The sequence below is a fragment of the Amblyomma mixtum genome, chromosome 4 (assembly GCF_055824585.1).
Source record: "Amblyomma mixtum isolate Tamu chromosome 4, ASM5582458v1, whole genome shotgun sequence".
NCBI lineage: Eukaryota > Metazoa > Arthropoda > Arachnida > Ixodida > Ixodidae > Amblyomma > Amblyomma mixtum.
In genome coordinates, this window is record NC_143015.1 from 120,689,313 (window position 1) to 120,714,114 (window position 24,802).

The following is a 24,802-nucleotide window of genomic DNA, read 5'->3' on the forward strand; positions in this document are numbered from 1 at the left end:
AATAAAGACTCCAGCAAATTAACCTTTGTTTCGGCAGACGCCCGAGAATACGCGAGCATATCTCAGTAGGGAAGAGTGCTGCGAGCTACGACATGAGGCCTTAGAATTGCCCGATAAGCTCAACCCTGCTTCCTGGGCCAGTTTTGGAACGTGCGTACATGAGCATTAATTGCTAAGGCCCACTGCAACGTCGCTGAACATTCCCGCCCGCGTAGATCGATTGGGTTTGCACGTTGCGCAGCGATGGAGAGCGGACTGTTGCGGGAGACTCGTTGAGGAAAACTACGGAGTTTCTGCATACCGCTGATCGTAAAATTATTCAGATAGGTAAATACGAGATGAAATTGGTTCGAATAATTTAGAACGTGTACAAATTGATAATTTCAGCGAATGGAATACGGGAATGTATTCCATTTGTGTGTCCCCATTTGTCAGCGTCCGTGTCTTTTGCGCTCTTTTAAAAAGAGGTGTATGCGACAGCCTACTCAAAAACTAAGCGCATTGCCACGTCCTTATACACTGTTAGAAGAGATATGTGAGCATGCCCTTTCGGCTTGAGAATAACGTTTTTCTTTTTATATCGTAGGACTCCGTTTCTAGAATCTTCTAAATAATTATTTTTGAACCAATCCTTACTTTCCATTCCATTCAAATGCAATCCTACACCGCGCCGTGTTGCGAACCAACCAATAGCTGTGGTGTGCCGGCGCCTAAGCATGGACCGAAACAAGCAAGTAAAGAGAATGGGAACAATTACGTTTCACATGCTTTGCGAAATTCAGATTACAAGCGCTTACCTACGCAGCTTGGCATTGTCTTTTCCATCACGCAAACCATGTTCATGCTCTTGCACTTTTCCACTAATTTTTCGGGACACTGCGCGCTACCTGCAAGAATCACGAATGTGAAGATTAAAAGGTGAAGAACTTAGAGGATTCAAAACTATTCAGAAAATGAACTTAGTCATTGCCAGCATTGGGTGCCTCAGCGATGGCGTACAGGTACAGCATCCGCCTCGAGGGCAAGAGGACCAGGGCTCGAATCCCGGTGCCGCGAAACTTCCGAGCGGGTTTGCAAAACAAAAACTCCGCGTGTCGATGGAATTGCATAACCAGGCCTAGGGTGCGGCCTGATTTTGGTGCAAGAACCGGCGATGCACTTCCTTACCACAGCAGCATTTGGCCACCCTGGTGTAGTACTTGGCCACAACCTTCTATAAAAGACAATAAACCCTTGGCCCTCAGCCCCAGCGGTTGCGGAGCAACTCATCAAGGCGGCGGTCAGACCTGCGACGCAGCAAGAGTTGCCAAGAATCTCTGACTCCGGACAGGCCGCCATTGAAAACTTAAACTAGAAACGTTTAACGCTAGAACCTTATCCAGCGAAACAAGCTTAGCAGTGCAGTTCGAGGAAGTACCATGTATTAAATGGGATGCCATAGTGCGGTTAGTGAAACTAGGAGGATAGGTGCGGCGTACACAGTCCTAAGGTGCGGGCATGTGCTGTGCTATCGTGGATTGGCGCACAGACGAGAACTAGGTGCGGTATTCCTCATCAATCAGGATATAGCTGGCAACATAGCGGAGTTACTCAGTGTTAACGAGAGGAGGGCAGCTATCGTAATTAGGTTCAATAAGAGGTGCAAGCTGGAGGTTCTGCAGATCTATGCGCCTACTTTCAGCAGTGATGAGCACATCGTTGAAAGCTTCTACGACGACGTGGAATCAGCAATGAACAAAGCAAAATCACAGTACACTGTACTGGTGGGCGACTTCAATGCGACAGTACGCAAGAAGCAGGCTGCAGACCAAGCGATAGGCGACTATGGCATAGCCTTCAGGAATACCAGCGCAAAGCTAGTAGACGAGTTCGCGGAGTGAAATAATTTACGAATCATCAATACCTTCTCCCGCAAACAAGAGAACAGAAAGTGGACGTGTAAGAGTACCAACGATGAGAATGAAAATGTATTGCAGTTGATACTAGGCACTCACCGACAGAATGGTAAGGTTTCGAATTAGCTTGTACTTGAGGAGGGAACGGGAGAAACTCGTGAAACGTAAGCACATTAACGATGTTCCGGTAAGAAGGAAAGTAGAAGAAATCAGGACATCGCTGCAGGACAGTTATTCAGCTATAACTAAGGAAGATGGTCATAATGTTCAAATAGTGAAGGATCATTCAGTAACGGGTTCTTATGCGATGAACCCGCAGCCACCGCGATGTCTACGAACATGTGTCAAAAGATGACAGCATAGTGACAACCCGGCAAGGATATGACCAGGCCGCACATGTACAGATAGAATATTTCGCAACAATGCATCTTTATAAAAATCATTTTTCATAACGCCATACCTCACAACCACGTTTCACTCTCATGCTTCAAGTGCTGCGGGGCAAACCACCTCTGATAAGCAGATCTCCGCCACTTGTGTGCATTGTAGAGCTCTTACCTGCTTCCACATTAGTCATGTAATCATTCCAGTCCTTGCACCAGCGATTTCAACCTTTTCTTTCCTATTCGAGCATTTTGGATCCAGTTCAAAGAGTTACTACTAAGCCATTAGAAAAATTGGTGGCAAAGCATCAAGTGCCGTCTAAAAAATTCTTCAGAGCGATGCTGTACTCACCACTTGCTGTTGTCGGCTCCACAGTTACACCTAAAAGAAATAAAAGTTTTGACCTATATCAGTACTGTGACACACAGGTATTTAGTGACATTTGTCTGATTCGGTTTTTAAGGTTAAATGTGCAAAAACGACGCAGGCTATGAGAGAGGCCGTAGTGAAGGGCTCTGGAAATTTCGACCACCTGAGATTCCTTAACGTGGACAGACTTCGCACAGAAGACGGGCCTCTAGAATTTTGTCTTCATCGAAATTAGATCGCCACGGCCGGTACCGAACCCGCGTCTTTCGGGTCAGCAGCCGAGCACTGTAACAACTGAGCCACGGCGGCGGACTACTGACATTTGTGAAATATGAACACGTTCCAGACAGCACATCTTTCTTGATATTTTTTCGCCACTACCAGGACTCCACGGGGCACGTTTTGTGTGTGCTCGTTTCGCCGGTGCACGTTTTGTGGTGCACGTTTCGCCGCAATTTAAGGCAGATTATCCAGACTTAGATTATTTCACAGAAACAAGTGTCTGTGTAGTAGCACCACTGACCTCACGCACCACCGATGGAAGCGGCTGTCGACAACCACACCGTCCTGATTCCCCCCCCCCCCCCTTTCGCGGGATTCTCCTCAGGCTGGATCAAGGCAGCGCATTGAACCCGGGCGCTACTGTCAATAAATCAGCCGATGTTTCCCTCATCCCGGCCTCATACTAGATGACGCGAAAAAGTGGTGACCCGGACGTCAGCAAGAACACCGGCACGCAGCATGGCGAAGGCCGACGGAAACGCATCCGCCCTCTCTGGTGATGACACCTGTGACGAAGTCTCAACGCTGTCCCCTCGCCTTCGCCCATTCTGGGCTGCCATTCATCAGCTGTGGCAAGCCCAAGACAGTAGCCATTTCTGTGCGGCCCGGGCCTGCATCACTTCCCAGGCGCAAAACTCTCACCACGTCTCTACGTCGTTCCCAACCTGGGATGCCGCCTACGGAAGCGATCTTTTCAAAACGCCACCCGCCTCCTCGGCTCCCTTACACACCTTGGCTGCTGAGCTCATCAGGCGAACAACAGTGTCAGAGCACCACCGCCTGCAACTGCGCAGGTCCTTCGAAGGACTGCGGGACCAAACCTACACAGCTGCTGTGGCGGATCCAGCACCCCCTTGGCGACAAGGCTGCTACTTTCTACCAAGGCTTCCTTCGCGGGCTCTTCCTGCAGCGTTTACACTCGACAGACCGCATGGTGATGGCCGCCACCTACGGTTTGTCTTTGCAACAGCTCGCCGAGCTTGCTTATTCTGTCATGCTCGTATCCTCTTTCCCGTTTTCTCTTGGCGTGGTCTCGCGACCTCTGGCCCCGCCGTCTTCTCTTCCCTCCCGATTAGACTTCCAAGGCCTCCATGACGAGTTCCACGCACAGCTTATTCGTCTCTCTGAGCAGCTCACGTAATTGCGCACTACCCGCGTTGACTATCCTCCTCGCTGAAGGCGTCACCTGAACGGCGTAGTCAGACCCACCTGCTCAAGACAGCGAGTGCTGGTACCACCGCACCTTCGGCGAAGACGCCGTATATGTGCTGTCTTTTCCAGGGAAACTTTCATGGGCATCACTAGAAGCGGCGAGTGGGGTCAGCACGGAGACCAGCCGCTTATTCTTCATTCATAACCGCGCCTCACGCATCTGTTTTCTCGTTGACACCGAGGCAGAGGTGAGCGTTCTCCTCTCCCACTTACATCATGATCTCCTCGCCGCACCGGCCTACAAGTCCGAGTCTCACTCCTATCGCCGCGTGCGGAGAGCATGCTCTCACACTAAATGGGGGCGCTCGACGCGCCCCACACTTATTTCAGATGGCTTGCGACTCAACGGGCAGCGACGGCCATTCAACGACACGTCCGCTCTGTCCGAGTCGGCCATTGAGAACTTCCTGGATGAATACTCGTCTCTGCCCTGTCCATCCGAATTCTTACTGCCCGTCAAGCACGAGGTGAAATTGTGACTACACTGGCCCGCCCATACACCTGCGACCCCGCCGCCTTGCTTCAGCCGTCTTCAATCCGCCAACTCCGCGTATTCCTTGGCCTAATCAATTTTCATCGCCACGTTATCTTTTATTCTGCAGCCATACTCAAACCATTGACGGACAAGCTTGAAGGCGAAAAAGCCAGCTCTACAGAACTTACGTAGTCCTGCGCTGCTCTACAGTCTTTCGCAGCCTTCAAAGCAAAGCTATGTTGCCGATGTTGCCCTCATCCCGGCCTCATACTGATTGTATCTGGCCGTATCTCTACACTGCTATTCCCTTCCTCGAAAACGTTTGGAGAGGCCCCCATGATAGATAATGCGTAAATATTTTATATGTGCTAGAGAGTATTAATTTTAGATCAGTGAACATAATATTTGCAGTTGCCGTGATTGTCCTGGGCCGGTGACAAACATTGTGGCAACCTACGATAAACAACACGCGCGTAGAGCTCTCACTTGCTCGAACGCTAGACATTCAAACTTAAACAATTATTCCAGTCCTTACTCTACCAATTTATATCCTTTGTTTCGTATCCGAACAATTTGAATCCAGGTCAAAAAGTTACTACTGAGCCCTTAGAAAAATTGCTGCCAAAGCATTAAGTGCAGCTTAACAATTTCGTCATCGCGATGCTCTACTTACCACTTGGTGTTGTCGGCTTCTCAGCTACACCTGAAGAGAATAAAAGTTTTGATATATATCAGTAGTATGGCTCATAGATATTAACTCGCATTTGTGAAATATGAACGCGTTCCAGACAACACATCTTTCTTGATATTTTTTTGCCACTACCAGGACTCCATGGTGCGCGTTCCGTTTGCGATGTGTGCTTGCCTACCTTAGCTCCTGGAGAACCAAGATGAAGCATAAATTGCAGACCTAAGTAGACTATTTGCGGTCCACGCGCCTTTCGGAGCGGCTGTGACTGGTGCCTACTGAACAACAAAATGTTAAATGCGACAAATATAGGCACCGCCGCATGCATGTGTAATCGACAACTGAATTTTGAACACAGAAAAGACTAGACAGTTTATCGCTCGAAATTTTCACGTTCAAATCAATATAATTATCCACATGCTTGGTTTGTGGGGTTTACAGCCCTGAATGCGAACCTGGGCCCTAAGAGCCGCCACGGTGGAGGTGACCAAAAACGAAAAAGCGAAGTGCCAGCTCTTCAATTACCTTCCACCTCAGGCAGTCGCTACTGCGACGCAGCCCCACCATTCCTAGCGCTTTAAATCTTGTTTCACTCCCCGACACCTTCCTAGAAGCCACTCCCGAGGTGCGCACACACTTCCTCTCTATTTGCGTTCATGATTTTACAAGTACATCATCATCATCATCAGCCTGACTACACCCACTGCAGGGCAAAGGCCTCTCCCATGTCTCTCCAATTAACTCTGTCCTTTGTCATTTGCCGCCACTGTATCCCCGCAAACTTCTTAATCTCATCCGCCCACCTAACTTTCTGCCGTCCCCTGCTACGTTTGCTTTCTCTTGGAATCCACTCCGTTACCCTTAAGGACCAGCGGTTATCTTGCCTTCGCATCGCATGCCCTGCCCAAGCCCATTTCTTCCTCTTGATTTCAACCAAGATGCCATTAACCCGCGTTTGTTCCCTTACCCACTCCGCCCTCTTCCGATCTCTTAACGTTACACCTATCATTTTCCTTTCCATAGCTCGCTGCGTTGTTCTTAGCTTAAGCTGAACCCTCTTTATTAGCCTCCACATTTCTGCCCCATAGGTGAGTACCGGTAGGATACAGCTGTTGTATACTTTTCTCTTCAGGGATATTGGTAAGCTACCATTCATCATCTGAGAGAACAAGCCACATGCGCTCCACCCCATTCTTATTCTTCTAGTTATTTCGCTCTCATGATCCAGATCTGCGGTCACTACCTGCCCTAAGTAGACATATTCTCTTACTACTTCCAGCACCTCGCTACCAATTGCGAACTGCTGTTCCCTTGCTAGGCTGTTGAACATTACTTTGGTTTTCTGCATGTTAATTCTTAGCCCCACCGTTCTGCTCTGCCTGTCTAACTGATTGATCATGGTTTACAGTTCTTGTCCTGAGTGACTTAGCAAGGCAATGTCATCAGGTAATCGCATATTACTTTGGTGTTCTCCATTAACTCTTATCCCCAGCTGTTCCCATTCCAGTCCCCGGAATACCTCCTGTAAGCAGGCAGTGAAGAGCATTGGCGAGATCGTGTCTCCCGGCCAGACACCTTTTCCTATTGAAATTTTATTGCTGACTTTATGGAGAACTATAGTAGCTGTGCAATCGTTATAGATATCTTCCAATATTTTCACATAACACTCTTCTACACCCTGATTCCGCAATGCCTGCATGACAGCTGAGGTTTCCACTGAGTCAAATGCTTTCTCGTAATCAATGAAGGCTATATATGGGGGTTGGTTATATTCTGCGCATTTCTCTATCACCTGAATGATAGTATGAATATGGTCTATTGTCGAGTATCCTTTACGAAAGCCTGCGTGATCATTTGGTTGACTAAAGTCCAAGATTTTCTTGACTCTATTAGCGATTACCTTAGTAAATACCTTGTAGGCAACGGACAATAAGCTGATTGGTCTGTAATTCTTCAAGTCCTTGACGTCTCCTTTCTTATGAATTACAAATACAGCCTTACGGATACTTCAATTCCCTTCACAGTTCAAATGAGCTGGGTATCAGATTTCTCGAGAGCAGTAGAGGTGATCTTATTTATTATTGGCTTATTTATCTTATTTATTGGCTTTTACAGTGGGAATTATACTTAATTCGCTGCTGTCCTAAACTACCAGCCATACCATTCTGTGGTTTCTGTACATGTACTTCTGTTACCAAATGTACTTTCAACACTCAAAAGGTTTCTTAGCGATGCAGTTGTATTAGTGCACGTTTTGATTTATAAAGGTTTCTAGCTAGCGACAACTACTGAATACTTCCATTAGAACCACAAAACACCTCATAATTCATATTCGATTTAAGCTATTGAAAATCCAATCGCATATTTGCTCTAGATAAAAGAAAAACTTTCTGGTAATAATGTTCAGGATAAGGCCAAAATTTACAAAAAAAAATTGCATTCAAGACCTTCATCCCGCTGAAGGGGAGTTCGAACGGAAGTCTGTTGTGAGTTTAGTGAGTCCGATGCCTCAGCGAATCACTCCAGCGAACAATGCGATAGGCGCAATATGTTTTATACTCCGAATAAGAAATGTTGGGCGCGGCCACGGCAACATTTTACGTGCAGACTAGAAACCCTACGATGATTCCATCAAAATGTGAACGCCGTGAGATTTTCAAGTGCGCGGCGTGCTCGGTCTCTCCTTGAAGCTCGGGAACTGCTAAGCCCTCCAGATGTGAGGAGGCCATATGCTGCGGAGGAAAGCTGCCATCACACACGACAGTTTTGGAGCTATGCATATGTACATAACTTCACAGTTGACGACGCCATTGTTGCATCTTGAATAACGCTCTGAATCTCAGCGTATTCGGTAATTTTAAGCCCGTTATATTTCTTAAATGCGCTACTCGCACAGCATGAGTACTTCAGTGGGACCAGTCGAAGAAAGGCGCCGAACCCACAACGGAAGAGTATCTCATCAAAAACATCAAAACGGCAGTAAAAGAAAGCGGAAACGACGGATGCGTTTGTAGCAGAGAGAAGTACATTTTCCGAAAGGGTGCGCTGCCGGTGCATTCAGGAATTTGCTCTGCGCGCAAATAACAACATCCCCCTTCTCGCAGCATTGGATCGTGCAAAGCTCGCAGCTTACCCGCACACTCGACGCCGCCGTCGAACCTTTGGCATTTGCGACCGGTTCTTGCGCAGTTCTGTTCTATTTCTTCCGTGCATTCCGTGTGGTTGCGATCTGCCCAAGAAACGTTTCAAGCAAAGAAATTACAAGGACGATTACGACGGTGCCTAAATCAAAATGTGAGCGCAGCTCCGTTGGTGTTTTCATTCTGCGATGCATTGAGGTGAATATTTTGAGAGATACGTGTGTGTATGCACAGTTAGAAGGCACTCTCTTCAAAAGCCACTCATCTCCAGCCTCTTGCTTAGCAGCAGTGGCAGACAACACATATTCACCGGTTGCGTCGCTCACTGTGCGGGTAGAACTGACTGGGACCATTCTGCTTTGCTTTATATAAGCGTACGCTTCATGCTAGGAATGCAACGCTGTGAGTGGCGCCGCCGACCCGAACAATCTATCGCCCGCAGCACACTTCGCGCCAACGGAGCTGAGCATGGCGCGAAAGCAAGGAGGAAGTGAGGAAGTGCGTGCCGCCGCAGACAGACCTCCCTTCCTCTGGGCACACTAGCTCCTCTCATGCAGGGGTGATTCCTTACTTATTTCACTTATTTGCCAGCGCCATGTCTGGCATTACAGTGGGAAGGAGGGGGGGGGGGGGGGGGGACAAAAAGTACAAGAAAATAGAATACAATGTTCACAACCAACAGTAAAAAAAAAAACATAACAAATTTGCAGCGAAGATTTCATTATCTACAGTGTTAGTTACCAGCGATGGGAGACCATTCCAACTGCGTCCAGTCTTAGGAAAGAATGTATCTTCAAAGAGCACAATTTCACATTTGTAATCTCTAAATTCGCATTCGTCGTCGACAAGCTCAGACCGATGATGTTGCAAAATGAATTTTTCGAGTTGAATATAAACTGATTGCGACAAATTTCATAGGACAGTTTCAACATAAATATTTTACGTCATGTTTTCCAAGCCTCCCATTTCAGTTCCTGTCTCAAATTTGTTATGCTGACTTTTCGGTTGTACCTGCCAGAAGCATAACGGGCCGGCAAGTTTTGGACTCTTGGTAGCTTGCTTCTATCTAGATTTGTCAGTGGGTCCCATACAGTACATCCATATTCGAGAATAGCTCTAACGTAGTTTTATAACTAAGGTACTGGGTGTGAAGTAGAAATAATCCTGTATATAGTCGTAAAAGTTCCAGCCGTTTGCACGCCTTTGCGATTATACGAGGTCTGTTAGAAAAGTATCCGACTTTATTTTTTTTTTTTGAACACCTGATGGATATGAAACAAGCGCGCTTACAGCAGTCAACCTTACACCCTCGGGCGCATGCGCGAATTTTTTCCCGCCTGCCGATAGCGTCAGTCGCTGGCAAGCAGCGTTTGAGTGAGGCAGTGCGCAGTGCTCTCGTCGGTTTTTTGTTGCAAGGAAAATGGCGGAGCGAGAGGAGCAGCGCTACTACCTCACATTTTGCCAGAAACTTGGCGATAGCCAAGTGGAAACCATTCGAAATGTTCAGACGGCTTTCGGTGATGATGCTATGAGCAGCACACAGATTAAGCAGTGGAGCAACTGATTTAAAGACGGCCGCACATCCGTGGAGAGAGAGCCACGCTCCGGTCGGCCATCAACATGCCGAAATGACCAGGTAATTGCCGAAGTGAACGCTGTGGTGTTGCGGAAGTGTTGTGTGACTATCCGAGAAATTGCGGGATAGGTGGACATCAGCAATTTTTCTGCACATTTCATTATCACCGAAGATTTGGCCATGGAGAGAGTGGCAGCGAAATTCGTGCCGAAGCTGCTAACAGTGGAGAAAAAGCAGCTTCGTGTTGAAGTCTCAAAGGAGATGCTGGATTCCACAAACAGTTACCCTGACTTCACCGACGCCGTAATCACTAGTGACCAGTCTTGAGTGTACGGGTACGACCCGGAAACCAAATCACAGTCGTCACAGAGGACGCATTCCACGTCATCAAGACCAAAGAAGGCCCGCCAAGTGCGCAGCAATGTCAAAGTGATGCTGACTGCTTTTTTGACTCCCTCTGTGTGGCACACCACGAGTACGCACCCCACAGGGTCAAAGAATGACTAAAGAGTAACAGAGATGTCCTCCATCGCCTACGTGGTGCTGTGCGGCGCAAGAGACCGGAATTGAGGTCAACAAGAAATTGGCGCATCCCTCGCGGCATTGCTCCTGCACATTCCTCGCATTTGATTCAGACTTTTCTGGCGAAAAACCAGACTCCTGTAGTTCAACAGGCTTCTTACTCTCCTGATATGTCCCCCTAAGACTTCTGGCTGTTTCCTAAAGTCAAGAGGCCATTGAAAAGAGCGCGATTTCAGAAAAGAAAGGACATTATGGCTGCAACGACAGCAGAGCTGAATTCCATTCCGAAAAGGGCCTTTTCAGAATACTTCCAACAATGGCAGCACCGCTGGAAGATGTATATGGAGCCCCAAGGAGACTAATTTGAAGGTTATTAGGTTTCTAACGCTCCAGTTATGTCAGTTTTTTTTCTTCGGCCAAAGGTCGGATACTTTTCTAACAGACCTCGTACAACGAGCGCAGTGCTGCCAGCACATTTTGGATGTCAAAATCACTCCCAAATATTTGTATCTTTGGAGCGGATTCTCATGTGCGCATATTTGTTATATAGCTGTTCCGCGGAACTTCCTTCTTTCCAGAAAAACATACGCGAACGCTTTTCTGCGAGTTGAAATTCATATTCAGTTCTTCAAACCACCGGCGTAAGGTACTGAAATCTGCTTGTAGCTCAGGAGCATCACGCACATATCTCACTTGTATGCATACAACACAATCATGGGCAAATAACGGCATACACGAGGTAACGCTTGCTGATACATCAATATAAATAAGAAATAAAAGGGTCCGAAAACTGAACCGTGTGGTGCGCCCGACGTTACAGATATGTCCGATGAAACGCCGTTTGTTATATGACGTACTGTGCTCGGAGATATCCAAGCCATCTCCAATCCAAGCCATTACTTTGCTATTAATATTCAGACTATGCTATTTGTGAACCAACAAAGCATGGTTAGCTACATGTAAAGCTATTCTGAAGTCGATGAATATATGGTCTATGCTGCCACCCTTGTCGAGTGCTTCACGTGTGTCAAAACCGTGCTGATTAGGATTTAGTACTCTATATGTCTTAAGAAGAGCCATAGGCTTCTGTATGCGTTCCAATGTTTTACAGCTAATACTCGTGAATGATATAGATGTGTAGTTCGGAACTAACTCCGGAGGTCCAGATTTATATACTGGAACGACACATGCCACTTTCCTGTCATCGAGTTGACGGCCAGTGGTTAAGGATTTCTCGTATAATGTCCATGAAAAAGGCGCCGATGAGCTTGCGCACATTTAAAAACACGACGAGAAATGTCATCAGGACCTGCAGGTCTTGAAGAGACCAAGCGCTGAACAATCGTTGTAATGCCTCTTATCGATTTCTATAACAACCAAAGTTTCTAAATTTATTTGCGGGTCACTAGAATGAAAGTGGCATGCAGAAGTGGAAGAATACTAACGAAAAATTTTAATGAATCTGTTTGCCTTTTCTATGCTGTCATCAATTAATACATCTGCGTGCACTGTAGGTAGGATTCGAGTCTTATCACCACCATTCAGCCTTTTATGCCTCCAAACCTCCTTCGGGTTTTTCTAACTTTTTGTTGGCCGTTTCAAGCTTTCCTGCCCTGCTAAGTATGGGGTTTGTTTTAAAACTTTTAAATGTTGTCTGGCGGCTATTCTAATGGATACACACGTCTGAATTAAACCAGGGTTTATTTTTGCTGCTCCTTTGTGTTTGAGTCCATGAGGGTACAAATTCGTTGCACAAGCCTACGAGCTATTTTTGAACAACAGCAAAAGATCAATTACAGTGTAACTTTCTGATAGTGTAGAAAGGCTGCAAAATGCAGGAAATCAGCGTCTAAACTTGGTTCTATTTCGAGTACGTTTCCTCTCAAATATTTGGGCAGTTTTTTCTTCATATTTGCCTGCGTTTTGTTTTTGGTACGCAAGTTATATTTCACTAAGAACTAGTCTGTGATCACTTACACCTGGCATGACAATAGTAGACCTAACACAAGTTGGCTGATTTATCAATACCAGATGCAGGACATTATTTTTCGTCATTTGCATACACAAAAATCATGCATTATGTTTTTATTTCTTTCGCTGCACCAGGGAGAGCACAACACAAGATCTGCGACATTAAAGTCGTCTCCAGTGGCTAAGCCTGAACTGTTTCTTTTGTTAGATCGAATTCAGAGGTCACATTCACGTGGATTCCAGGTGGCTTATAAAATGAGAGTACTGCAAATGTTTTGCCATTTCAAAACCCTGTTTCAGACCAACGGCCTCACAGTGTCCATCAAAAATGACAAGCGGGGCACAAGATACGGCACCCACTACAAGTATGACTGCGCCCGCTCTTAGGGGAATCTCTGTCTTTCCTGTAGCATGTCTAGTTCTTAGAAAAAAATCACCGTCAGCGACATCAGCATATAGCCGTGGTTCGGTGCCGAGAACAAGGGAGGGTTGTGACAGGTGCAGTACATTGTTGAATAATTCCGCTCTGTTTGTTTATGCCACGACAATTTATGACCAGAAATGATATAGCTGAAACTGAAGTCCGCTCATGCCACGTGTTTTGCACAGCATGGCCGAAAACGCTGTCATGAAAATACTTACTCCCAAATGGGGACTACCATGTCATATCTTAACGATACGTGATCATTTTCATCTCTGTTCTTCTTAGCAAATTCCCGCATAATCTTTCCTTTCCAAAGAATTGGCTGCGAGAAACCTTCGGAAATGCTAAAATTCGATCGTTTGAACATTTTTGCGTTCTCTAACACATTCCGCTTTCCTCTGAAGCGCGAAAAGTTGGTGCTGACAGGTACGCTTTTACCTAATCGGAGCTTTCCCAGTCTATGCGCCCTTTCAATGGGGGCCGTTTGCAAACCTACTTCGGCGTCAATGTAACTGACGAGATTTTTTTTTTTTCAAAATCAGCAGGTGATTCGCGTGGCTGAGTGCCAGATATACCACAAAATACCAGATTACTCCGACGGCTCCTGTTTTCCAAGACGTCAGAGTTTATTAGTGCCTCCTGCATCACGTTCTTCGTGTCTTCGCAGTGCTCACTACATTCACTCAATGCAGACTTCATACCGTCAGACTGCGACACCACTTGTTCTAAGCTGTCTATTCATTTCGCTAATTCATGTAAGCTCATTTTGTTTTCGTTCTCTTGTGATTCTGTAGCTTCAATTTTAGCCCTTATTGTTTGCTGGCCTTCTAAGAGCAACTGCAACGATTCTTGAGCGTTCGGGCCAGGATTCACCTCCATGTCCCCGTACAAAAGCAATAACAGAAAATAATACGCGTAGTTACGCAAAAATACGATACGCTTTCGAATGGCGCGCGACATTTCAGGTGATTGCGCAGCATTTCATACAGCTTGGGGTGGAAGTGGCAGAATGAATGTATGAAATTTCAAGGAAAATCCGAAATACCACAAACATGCGCGAACAGTAGCAAATGCGGGAAGCTCAAAGCCGTTTCTGGGGTAGTTCCATACCCCGACACAAGACTGATGAATGTGTCGTTGTGTATGCCGAGAAGTAGTTGTAGGTCATTCAGTGGTTGGCAGGCAGAAAACAGGGCATCTGATGAACTCAGTGGTGACGCAGACAGTGCTGAGTGCATCTTTGAATTGCGGAGCGACCAGCCAGATCGGCGACGCCTCAAGGGAAGCTGATAGCTGAGCGCCTTCCTCAAAGAGCAGCGGTAACCCAAGACAGCCAGTCACGACGTGTGCGAACAAAAAATGCGTGAAACGCAACGCCGTGCTTCACGCACGGTTTCACGCCATGCCGTTTTCACGGCGACGACGACATACACGGCGCCCCCCACTGTGGCGCCAACTATGAGCAAACAGCGGTAGTCTCGTATGATCGGTTACGCCGGCGACGGCGTCGTGGCTAAACTCACAAACAGGCGCTTAAGAGCTACATACGAAATCTCCGGTCGGTGAACGAAGCAGTATTACGAAACTCCGCGGTAAGTGAACATGTGCAAGCCGACATGCTTAATACTCTTTTTGGAGTATGAACTAGAATTTGTCAAATCATATTTAACTCGTGGCTAAAAGCCTGCTGATGTGGGCGCACCTCTGCACTTAGCAATGCCGTCCTCTTCCTCACAATCCATGGAGATATCTCTGCAGTACTTTATTTTTCGTGCTTCAGTGCAACGACGAGTCGATTCCTCTGTAAAGAAATGAGAAGGAAAAAATTATCCTGCGCTGGTGAAAAACCGTGTAATCGACTCTTACCCGACTGCTCCCTCCTTTATTCCGGTATAGCTTGTCACAATAAAAGCCTTTGCTAAGCGTCGATCCGAACTATGCGACCGTACAACGCAGCACTTTTCGTTCGTCACGCTCCAGTCACAAGAAAAGCTCTGTTGCTACCAAACCTCATTGTATCTTCTCCTTTTTCTTTCATCACGTATTGTCTTTCATCACGCTTATTGTATTTAACCACTGGTTTCATTTCTTTTTTAATACGCCTTTACACATTAATAAAGATGCGCGAGGTCCACTTTTAAATCCGAATCAAATGCGAATAATGCAGCTAATAATTCAATCTATTAAAATCGGCTCTTGTTTCAAATATTGATTACCAGTAGCTGCATGCAACCAAAAGCAGCGAACCGCTGGCGCTAGCTCTGCTAAAAGAGCTACATGACAAGGAGTTAAATGGGCCCGAGATACAACAAAATGAAACTCAAGTGATTCTGCGGGCTAGTTCACGTTCCATGAAGAACTGCAGAGCTACACACCAGAAAACCAGAACAGAGAAACCTTTTTCACACATACAACTCAGGATGAGACATCGACCTCTAATAGGGGGACGGAACAGACACAGTTCCTCCACAGCCACCATGTGAAACACTCCATCAAATTAAACTTTGTTTAATGCGCAAGCATATCTCAGTAGGGAAGAGTGCTGCGAGGTACGAGATAAGGCCTCAGAGCGACCCGGCAAGCTCAGCCCTGCTTCTTGGGCCGGTTTTGGAAGATGCGTACATCAGCATTACTAAGGCTGTCAGACACCGCAACAGCGCTGAACTAGATATATTGGGATTGCACGTTGTTTGGCGTCGGAGAGCGAACTGTTGTGGGACACTCGTTGAGGAAAACTACGATGTTTCCGCATACCGCTCATCGTAAAGTTATTCAAATAGGTAAATACGGGACGAAATTGATTCGAATAATTTAGAACATGCACTAGCTGTCAGCGTCCGTGTCTTTCGCGTTCTTTTAAAAAGGGGCGTGCGTGACTGGCTACTCGCAAACTTCGCACATAGGCTCATCCTTATGCATTACTACAACAGAAACGTGAGTATGCCCTTTCGGCTTGAGAATAACGTTTTATGCGAAGCATACTACTTTACCTACCACTTCAGCCCTTCACCGTGGTTATGCGCCTCCAAATCACGTGATACATGACGTCACACCACGTGACACGATGACGTCACGACAGTAGAGAAACGAGGGCCCACCTCGCGCCGTCGCTGTGGTTGTGCTCCTCCAAATCACGTGATACATGACGTCACACCACGTGACACGATGACGTCACGACAGTGGAGAAACGGGGGTCCACCTCGTGCGGTCGCTGTGGTTGTGCGCCTCCAAATTACGCGACACGATGATGCTTCGCATTCTCCAGGCTTAACCAAGTTAAGCCTCAGCCATTTTTTCTTTTTTATATAATAGGACTCAGTTTCTCACTGATTCTTTAACGATCAGAGTATTCCAAAAGAAAATATTTTTCAACCAATCCTTACTTTCCATTCCAATCAAATGCAATCTTGAGCAGCGCCGTGTTGTCGAACCAACCAATAGGTGGGGTGCGCAGGTGCATAAGCATGGGCCGAAGTAAGAAAGCCAAACGAATAGGAACAAATACGTTTCACATGCTTTACGAAACTCAGATTACTGGGGCTTACCTTTGCAGGTTGCTGTCGTCCCGTCCATCACGCAAACCTTGTTCATTTTCTTGCACAGATCCACTAATTTTATGGGACACTGCGCACTACCTGCAAGAATGACGAATGTGAAGATTAAAAGGCGAAGAACTTAGAGGAATCAAAACTATTCAGAAAATGAACTTCGTCATTGCCAGCATTGGGTGCCTCAGCGATGGCGTACAAGTAGAGCATCCGCCTCTGTGGCAACAGGACCAGGGTTCGAATCCCAGTGCCGCGAAACTTCCGAGCCGGTTTGTAAAAGAAAAACTACGCATGTCGATGGATTCCATAACCAGGCCTGGGGTGCGGCCTGATTTTGGTGCAAGAACCGACAACGCACTTCCCTACCACAGAAGCATTTGGCCACCCTGGTATAGTACTCGGCCACAACATTCTATGAAACCAATAAACCCTTGGCCCTCAGCCCCAGCGGTTGCAGAGCAAGGCCGCGGTCAGACCTGCGACGCAGCTAAAGTTGCTAAGAATCTTTGTCTCCGGGTAGGCCACCATTGAAAACTTAAACTGGAAACGTTTAACGCTAAAACCTTATTAAGCGAAACAAGCCTGGCAGTGCTGTTCGATGAACTAGCATATATTAAATGGGATGTCATAGTGCGCTTAGTGAGGTTAGGAGGACATATAAGGCCTTTACTTCAAACAAACAAATGATCAGGCAGGCGTTCGTAAAGGATGCTACACAACAGATTATACTCGCACTATCAATCCGGTCATAGAGAAAAGTGCAGAGTACAACCGACCCCTATATATAGCCTTCACTGATTTCAAGAAAGCATTTGACTGACTGGAAACCTCAGCAGTCATGCATGCATTGCGGAATCAGGGGGCAGAAGAGACCTATGTGAAAATACAATATATCTATAACGACTGCGCAGCTACCATAGTCCTCTATAAAGGCAGCAATAAAATTCCTATGAGGAAGGTTGTCAGGCAGGCAGGCACAATCTTGCCCATTCTATTCATGGCTTTTTTCCAGAAGTTATTCCGAGGCCTGGATTGCGAGCAATTGGGGATAAGAAATAATGGAGAATACCTAAATAATCTGCAATTCGCTGATGGCATTGCCTTGCGAAGTCCCTTAGGAGATCAACAGCAAAGCAAGATGAATCAGTCGGATAGGCAGAGCAGAACGGTGGGACTAAAAAGTAACATGAAGGAATCCAAAGTGACGTTCCACAGTCTCGCAAGGGAACAGCACTTCACTGTTGGTAGCGAGCTGTTGGAAGTTGTAAGGAAATACATCTACATAGGTCAAGAAGTGACGGCTGATCGAGACCATGGGAGGAAAATAACACCAAGAATAAGAACGGGGCGGAGCGCATATGGTGGGATCTCTGAGATCATGAATAGTAGTTCACCGATATGCCTCTAGAGAAAAGTATACAGCAGTTGTATCTTACCAGTACTCACCTATGGGGAAGAACCATGGAGGCTAACGAAAAGTGCTTAGCCTAAGATAAGGACAACGCGCGAGGTATGGAAATAAAAACGATAGGTGTAACGTTAAGAGCCAAGAAGCGAGTAGAGTGGATGAGGGAACAAACGCGGGTTAGTCATATCCTTGTCGAAATCAAGAGGAAGAAATGTGCTTTAAGAAAAAGAACAGTAGCGCAATAAAGACGAACACAAGAGAGGACCACACAGGACTAGCGCTAGTGTGGTCCTCTCTTGTGTTCGTCTTTATTGCGCTACTGTTCTTTTTCTTACAACATGCACCATCTAGCCCAACAAAAAGTTCTTCTAAAAGAAATGTGCTGAGCAGGCCATGTAATGCAAGGGCAAGATAACCGATGTACCTTGAGGGAAATGGATTGGATTCCAAACGAAGGCAAGCTTAGCAGGGGGCGGCTGATAAAGACGTTAGCGGAGATAGGGTGGGCGCAGGAGGCAAAGCACAGGGTTGATTGCACAGGCATGGGAGAGAGCTTTGGCTTGCAGTGGGTGTAATTAGGTTGTTGATGATGATCTAATTAACTCTACATTTTATAGGCTGGGACAACCGTATCCCCGCAAGCTTCTTAATCGCATCCGCCCCCCTAACGTTTTGCCGCCCCCTACTACGCTTAACTTCTCTTTGAATCCACTCCACTTTGTAACCAGCGGTTGTCCTCCCTTCACATCGCATGCCCTGCCCAAGCCCATTTCTTCCTCTTCATTTCGACTAGGATGTCATAAACCCGTGTATGATCTTTGACCCACTCTGCCCTCTTCCTGTCTCCTAACGTTCCACATATCATTTTTCTTTCAATAGCTCGCTGTGCTGTCCTCAACTTAAGAAATTGAAATTGAACTTTATTGAAATTCAGACGAAATAGTATTGTCTAGGGGAATAGGGCTAAAGGTGACACATGAGGTCACCGGACTAGGCCTTTTACTTGCTAGAGCTAGAGCTCTTACTCGCTTCAACATTAATCCTGCATTTATTCCAGTCCTTACACCAGCAATTTCAACCTTTTATTTCGTATCCGAGGAATTTGCATCCAATCAAAGAGTTACTACTAAGCCCTTAGAAAAATTGGTGGCAAAGCATCACGTGCAGTCTAAAAATTTCCGCAGAGCGATGCTGTACTCACCACTTGGTGTTGTCGGCTCCATAGTTACACCTAGAAGAAATAAAAGTTTTGACCTATATCAGTACTATGACACATAGATATTTAGTGACATTTGTCTCATTCGGTTTTTGAGGTTAAATGTCCAAAAACGACGCAGGCTATGAGAGAGGCCATAGTGAAGGGCTCCGGAAATTTCGACCACCTGGGGATCTTCAACGTGCACTCCCTTCGCATGGAAGACAGGCCTCTAGAATTTTGTCTTAGTCGAAATTCGACCACCACGGCCGGGACCGAACCCGCGTCTTTCGGGTCAGCAGCCGAGCACCATAACCATCGAGCCACCGCGGCGGACTACTCATATTTGTGAAATATCAACGCGTTCCAGACAACACATCTTTCTTGATATTTTTTTTTGCCACTACCGGCACTCCACGGTGCACGTCTTGTGTGTGCTGTGTGCTTACCTGCTTTAGATCCTAGAGGGCCAAGATAAAGCAGAAATAGAAAACGTAAAGCATCTCTCTAGACTATGTATTTGCGGTCCGTGCCTTTCGGAGCGGCAGTAACTTGAGCCTACTGAACAATGAAATGGCAAATGCGACAACTATAGGCACCGCCGCATACGACATGTGTAATTGGCAATTCAGTCTTGAGCGCAGAAAAGCACTAGGGCGTTTATCTCTCGAGGTTTCCTCAGCAAAATCAATATAATTATGCACTTGTTTGGTCTATGGGGTTAATAGCCTTGAATGTTAACCTTGGCCCTTAGAGCCGGCGCAGTGGAGGTGTCCGCATTTATTTGGGAAACCTGTTGCTCAAAATCATGCACGGACGCCAAACAGCTCACGCATGCCTTTGCATTTCGCTTCCATCGAAGCTGGACAAAAGCGCGCGACACTGATGACATTTTTGGTTGTGCATTGGAAGCCACCACTATTAGCGTATCCTTGTACGGCATCCCTCGCATATTGCAGTCTGACAGCGTATTTCAGCCCTCTTGAACTCGCGTCGGCTCTTCGTCGTCATCCTGGCGGCGCGCCCCAATTCGTCATTGAGGCAAGATAGGCAAAAGCCGACGGGCACAGTCAGGTGGGAAGGCAGTAAGACGTGGCAGGCCAAGTTGTGTGTCAAGAAAACGGCGTCACTCGAGTAATTTCCAGCGCTGCAGCGTTGGGGCCGAAAGCTGCAACAATTGCCAACCATCTAATGTTCGTTTCGGACGGAGCTGCTGAGGCAAACATTATGTCCGGCAGAGTACGGCTAATCCACTACACGACGCTATTGCCCTCTGGACGATTGAGGGGCGTATTGGAGGGCTGAATACGATAAAAGTGGATGGCTCTCAAATTCATGAGACCTGAAGGCCCTCACACGGCCCGTGATTAACGGTAGGGGTACTGCATGCCGGAGAATGAGAAGCAACTCGATAAAAACACAGCATGACAAGACGATAAGTCTGGGTCAGGTAATGCTTAGACGCACTTAGATAAGCGGTCGATTACGATGCTGGGGGTTCGGTGTGGTTTGATTTATGAGGTTTAACGTCCCTTAGCGAATCAGGCTATGATGGACGCCGTAGTGGAGCGCTCAAGATAGTTCCCATTACCTGGGGTCCTTGAACGTGCACTGACACTGCACAGCCCACGGGCGTCTAGCATTTCGCCTACATCGAGATGCGACCACCACGCCCAGGATCGAACCCGCGTCTTTCGGGCAGCAGCCAAGCTCAATAACCAGTGAGCCACCGCACCGACTATGCGGATTTGCCAGCGCGCCTCTTGGGAAACGTGCCAATTGGTTAGCCCCAACCAGTGGTTAGGACTAAGTCAGCGGGTCAAAACCCTTCCTGTACTGGCTTCCTGTACTGGCACGATTCTACGTGTTCCCTGACGTGGCTGAACATATTAAGGCATGAAAAGCGTTGCCACATGCTCGTGGGCCTTGCCGCGACATAAGCGACCAGCCGCGGGACCCTTGTGGAGAGTGCGGAAGACCTCTTGCCGGCACTATTCCAGAACCTCTGCCATCACAGAAAAGGCCCTCCACCCTGTACAACCGGTGCAGCGTCGCGAAGACTGTGCGCGTGTCAGCACTGAGGGGACGGCTTATGGCAGCAAGACCGGAATCTTGGACTTGCGCTGTAACCAGGTCAAAGCTGCCACAAAAAGAGGGTGGCCAAGAAAGGAATCCGCCCATTGCTGGCAGAGCTGCGACGACGTACGATCGCGCTTTTTGTGGTACTCAGGCTGAAACGACCAGAGCTCGATCTTCGCATTCAGGTGTTTAAAGAACTGCAGCGAATTCACAGCGCTGTTGTCCGTGACTATGGTAATATGGCGGGCAAACATAAGTTCTTAACAGCCCATACAGCGGTGAAGTATCCAAGCCCTGAAGATTGGCGAAGTTTTATTAGCGCCGCTGTATTAATAGTATGCCTACAAAATACTTCAATTACCTCTAGAGTCTCGCCGCAATTTAAGGCAGCCTCTCCAGACTTAGATTTTTTCACAGAAACAACTGTGTGTGTAGCAGCGCCACTGACCTCACGCACCACCGATGGAAGCGGCTGGCGACGAAGACACCGTCCTGGTTGGGCCCTCTCCTCGCGCGATTCTTCTAAGGCTGGATCTAGGCAGCGCCTTGAACCCGGGCGCTACTGTCAATAAATCAGCCGATGTTTCCCTCATTCCGGCCTCATACTAGATGATGCGAAAAAGTGGTGACCCGGACGTCAGCAAGAACACCGGCACTCAGCATGGCGAAGGCCGACGGAAACGCATCCGCCCTCTCTGGTGATGACGCCTCTGACGAAGCCTCTATGCTGTCCCCTCCCCTTCGCCCATTCTAGGCTGCCATTCATCAGCTGTGACTCGTCCAAGACAGTAGTCAGTTCTATGTGGCCCGGGCCGGTATCACTTCCCAGACGCAGAAGTCTCACCACGTCTCTAAGTCGCTCCCACCCGAGGATGCTGCCGACGGAAGCGATCTTTTCATAACGTCATCGCCTCCTCGGCGCCCTTTGACACCTTGGCTGCTGAGCTCATCAGGCGAACAACAGCGTCAGAGCACCACCGCCTGCCACAGCGCACCTCCTCCGAAGGGCTGCGGGACCAAACCTACACAGCTGCTGTGGCGGATCCAGCACCCCCTTGGCGACAAGGCTGATACTTTCGACCAAGGCTTCCTTCGCGGGCTCTTCCTGCAGCGTTTACACTCGACAGTCCGCATGGTGCTCGCCGCCACCTACGGTTTGTTTTTGCAACAGATCGCCGAGCTTGCATAGTCTGTCATGCTCGTATCCTCTTTCTCGTTTTTCCTTGGCTTGGTCTCGCGACCTCTGACCCCGCCGTCTTCTCTTCCCTCCCGATTCAACTTCCAGGGCCTCCGTCACGAGTTCCACGCACAGCTTACCCGTCTCTCTGAGCAGCTCACGTCATTGGGCACTGCCCGCGTTGACTCTCCTCCTCGCCGCCGGGCGTCACCTGAACGGCGTAGTCAGACCCACCTGCTCAAGACAGCGAGTGCTGGTACCACCGCACCTTCGGCGAAGACGCCGTATATGTGCTGTCCTTTTCAGGGAAACTTTCAAGGGCACCACTGGAAGCGGCGAATGGGGTCGGCACGGAGACCAGCCGCTTATTCTTCATTCATGACCGCGCCTCTGGCCTCTGGTTTCTCGTCGACATCGAGGCAGAGTTGAGCGTTCGGCCCTCGCCGCACCGGCCTACAAGTCCGAGTCTCACTCCTATCGCTGCGTGCGGAGAGCATGATCTCACACTAAATGGGGGCGCTCTACACCCCCCACACTTATTTCAGATGGCTTGCGACCCAACGGGCAGCGACGGCCACTCAACGACACGTCCGCTCTGTCCTAATCGGCCTTCGAGAACTTCTTGGATGAATACTCGTCTCTGCTCTGTCCATCCAAATTCTTACAGCCCGTCAAGCACAAGTTCCCATTGTGACTACACTGGCCCGCCCATACACCTGCGACCCCGCCGCCTTGCTTCAGCTGTCTTCAATCCGCCAACTCCGCGAATTCCTTGGTCTAATCAGTTTTCATCGCCGCTTTATCTTTTATTCGGCAGCCATACTCAAACCATTGACGTACAAGTTTGAAGGCGAAAAGAAAAAGCCAGCTCTAAAGAATTTACGTAGTCCTGCGCTGCTCTACAGTGTTTCGAAGCCTCTAAAGTAAAGCTATGTTGGCAATGTTGCCCTCATCCCGGCCTCATACTGATTGTATCTGGGTGTATCTCTACACTGCTATTCCCTTCCTCGAAAATATTTGGAGAGGCCCCCATGATGGATAATGCGTAAATCTTTTATTATGTGCTAGAGAATATGAATTTTTAAACAGTTATTACGATATCATAACTGCGGTTGCAGTTATTGTTCTGGGCCTGGTGACAAACTTTCTGGACCCCAACGATAAACAACACGCGCGTAGAGCTCTCACCTGCTCGAACACTAGTCATGCAAGTTTAAACAATTATTCCAGTCCTTACTCTACCAATTTATATCCTATGATTCGTATCCGAACAATTTGAATCCAGGTCAAAGAGTTACTACTGAGCCCTTAGAAAGATTGCTGCCAAAGCATCAAGTGCGGTTTAACAATTTCTTCTGAGCGATGCTTTACTCACCACTTGGGGTTGTGGGCTTCTCAGCTACACCTGGAGAAAATAAAAGTTTTGACACATATGAGTAATATGTCTCATAGATATTTACTCGACTTTGTGAAATATGAACGCGTTCCACACAACACATCTCTCTTTATATTTTTTTGCCACTGCCAGGACTCCATGGTGCGCGTTTCGTGTGCGATGTGTGCTTACCTACCTTAGCTCCTGGAGGACCAAGACGAAGCAGAATTTGCAGACGGAAGTAGACTATTTGCGGTCCGCGCGCCTTTCGGAGCGGCAGTGACTTGTGCATACTGAACAACGAAGTGTTAAACGCGACACTATAGGCACCGCTGCGTACGACATGTGTAATTGACAACTGAGTCTTGAACACAGAAAAGACTAGACAGTTTATCGCTCGAGATTTTCACGTTCAAAACAATATAATTATCCACATGCTTGGTTTGTAGGGTTTACAGCCCTGAATGTGAACCTGGGCACTAAGAACCACCGCAGTGGAGGTGACGAAAAAGCGAAGCGCCAGCTCTGCAATGACCTTCCACCTCAGGCAGTCGCTACTGCGACGCAGCTCCACCATTTGCTAGCGCTTTAAATCTTGTTTCACTCCCCGACACCTTCCCAGAAGTCACTCCCGAGGTGCGCACACACTTCCTCTCTATTTGCGTGCATGATTTTACAAATACAGCCTTACGGATACTTCAACTGCCTTCACAGTTCAAATGAGTTGGGTGTCAGATTGCTCTAGAGCAGTAGAGGTGATCTTATTTATTATTGGCTTTCACAGTAGGCATTATACTTAATTCGATGCTGTCCTAAATTACCAGCCAAACCATTCTGTGGTTTCTATACATGTACTTCTATTACCAAATATACTTTCAACACTCAAAAGGTTTCTTAGCGATGCAGTTGTGTCAGTGCACGTTTTGATTTATAAAGATTTCTAGCTAGCGACAACTACTGAAGACTTCCATTAGAACCACAAAACACCTCATAATTCATATTTTTTTACGCTCTTGAAAATCCAATCCCATATTTACTCTCTATATAAAAGAAAAACTTTCTGATAGTAACTGCCAGGATTG

At 47.4% G+C, this 24,802-nt stretch overlaps 1 long non-coding RNA gene across 1 annotated transcript; it reads right to left on the bottom strand.

Annotated features, from left to right (window-relative positions):
- Positions 1-5,282: 5,282 nt before the first annotated feature.
- Positions 5,283-16,575, bottom strand: LOC149348095 (uncharacterized). The gene is made up of 4 exons (XR_016282577.1): positions 16,484-16,575; positions 14,641-14,739; positions 8,439-8,534; positions 5,283-5,320 (listed from the first exon to the last, which is right to left on the bottom strand). It is a non-coding gene; the product is annotated as an uncharacterized LOC149348095 (long non-coding RNA).
- Between the last annotated feature and the right edge of the window lie 8,227 nt (positions 16,576-24,802).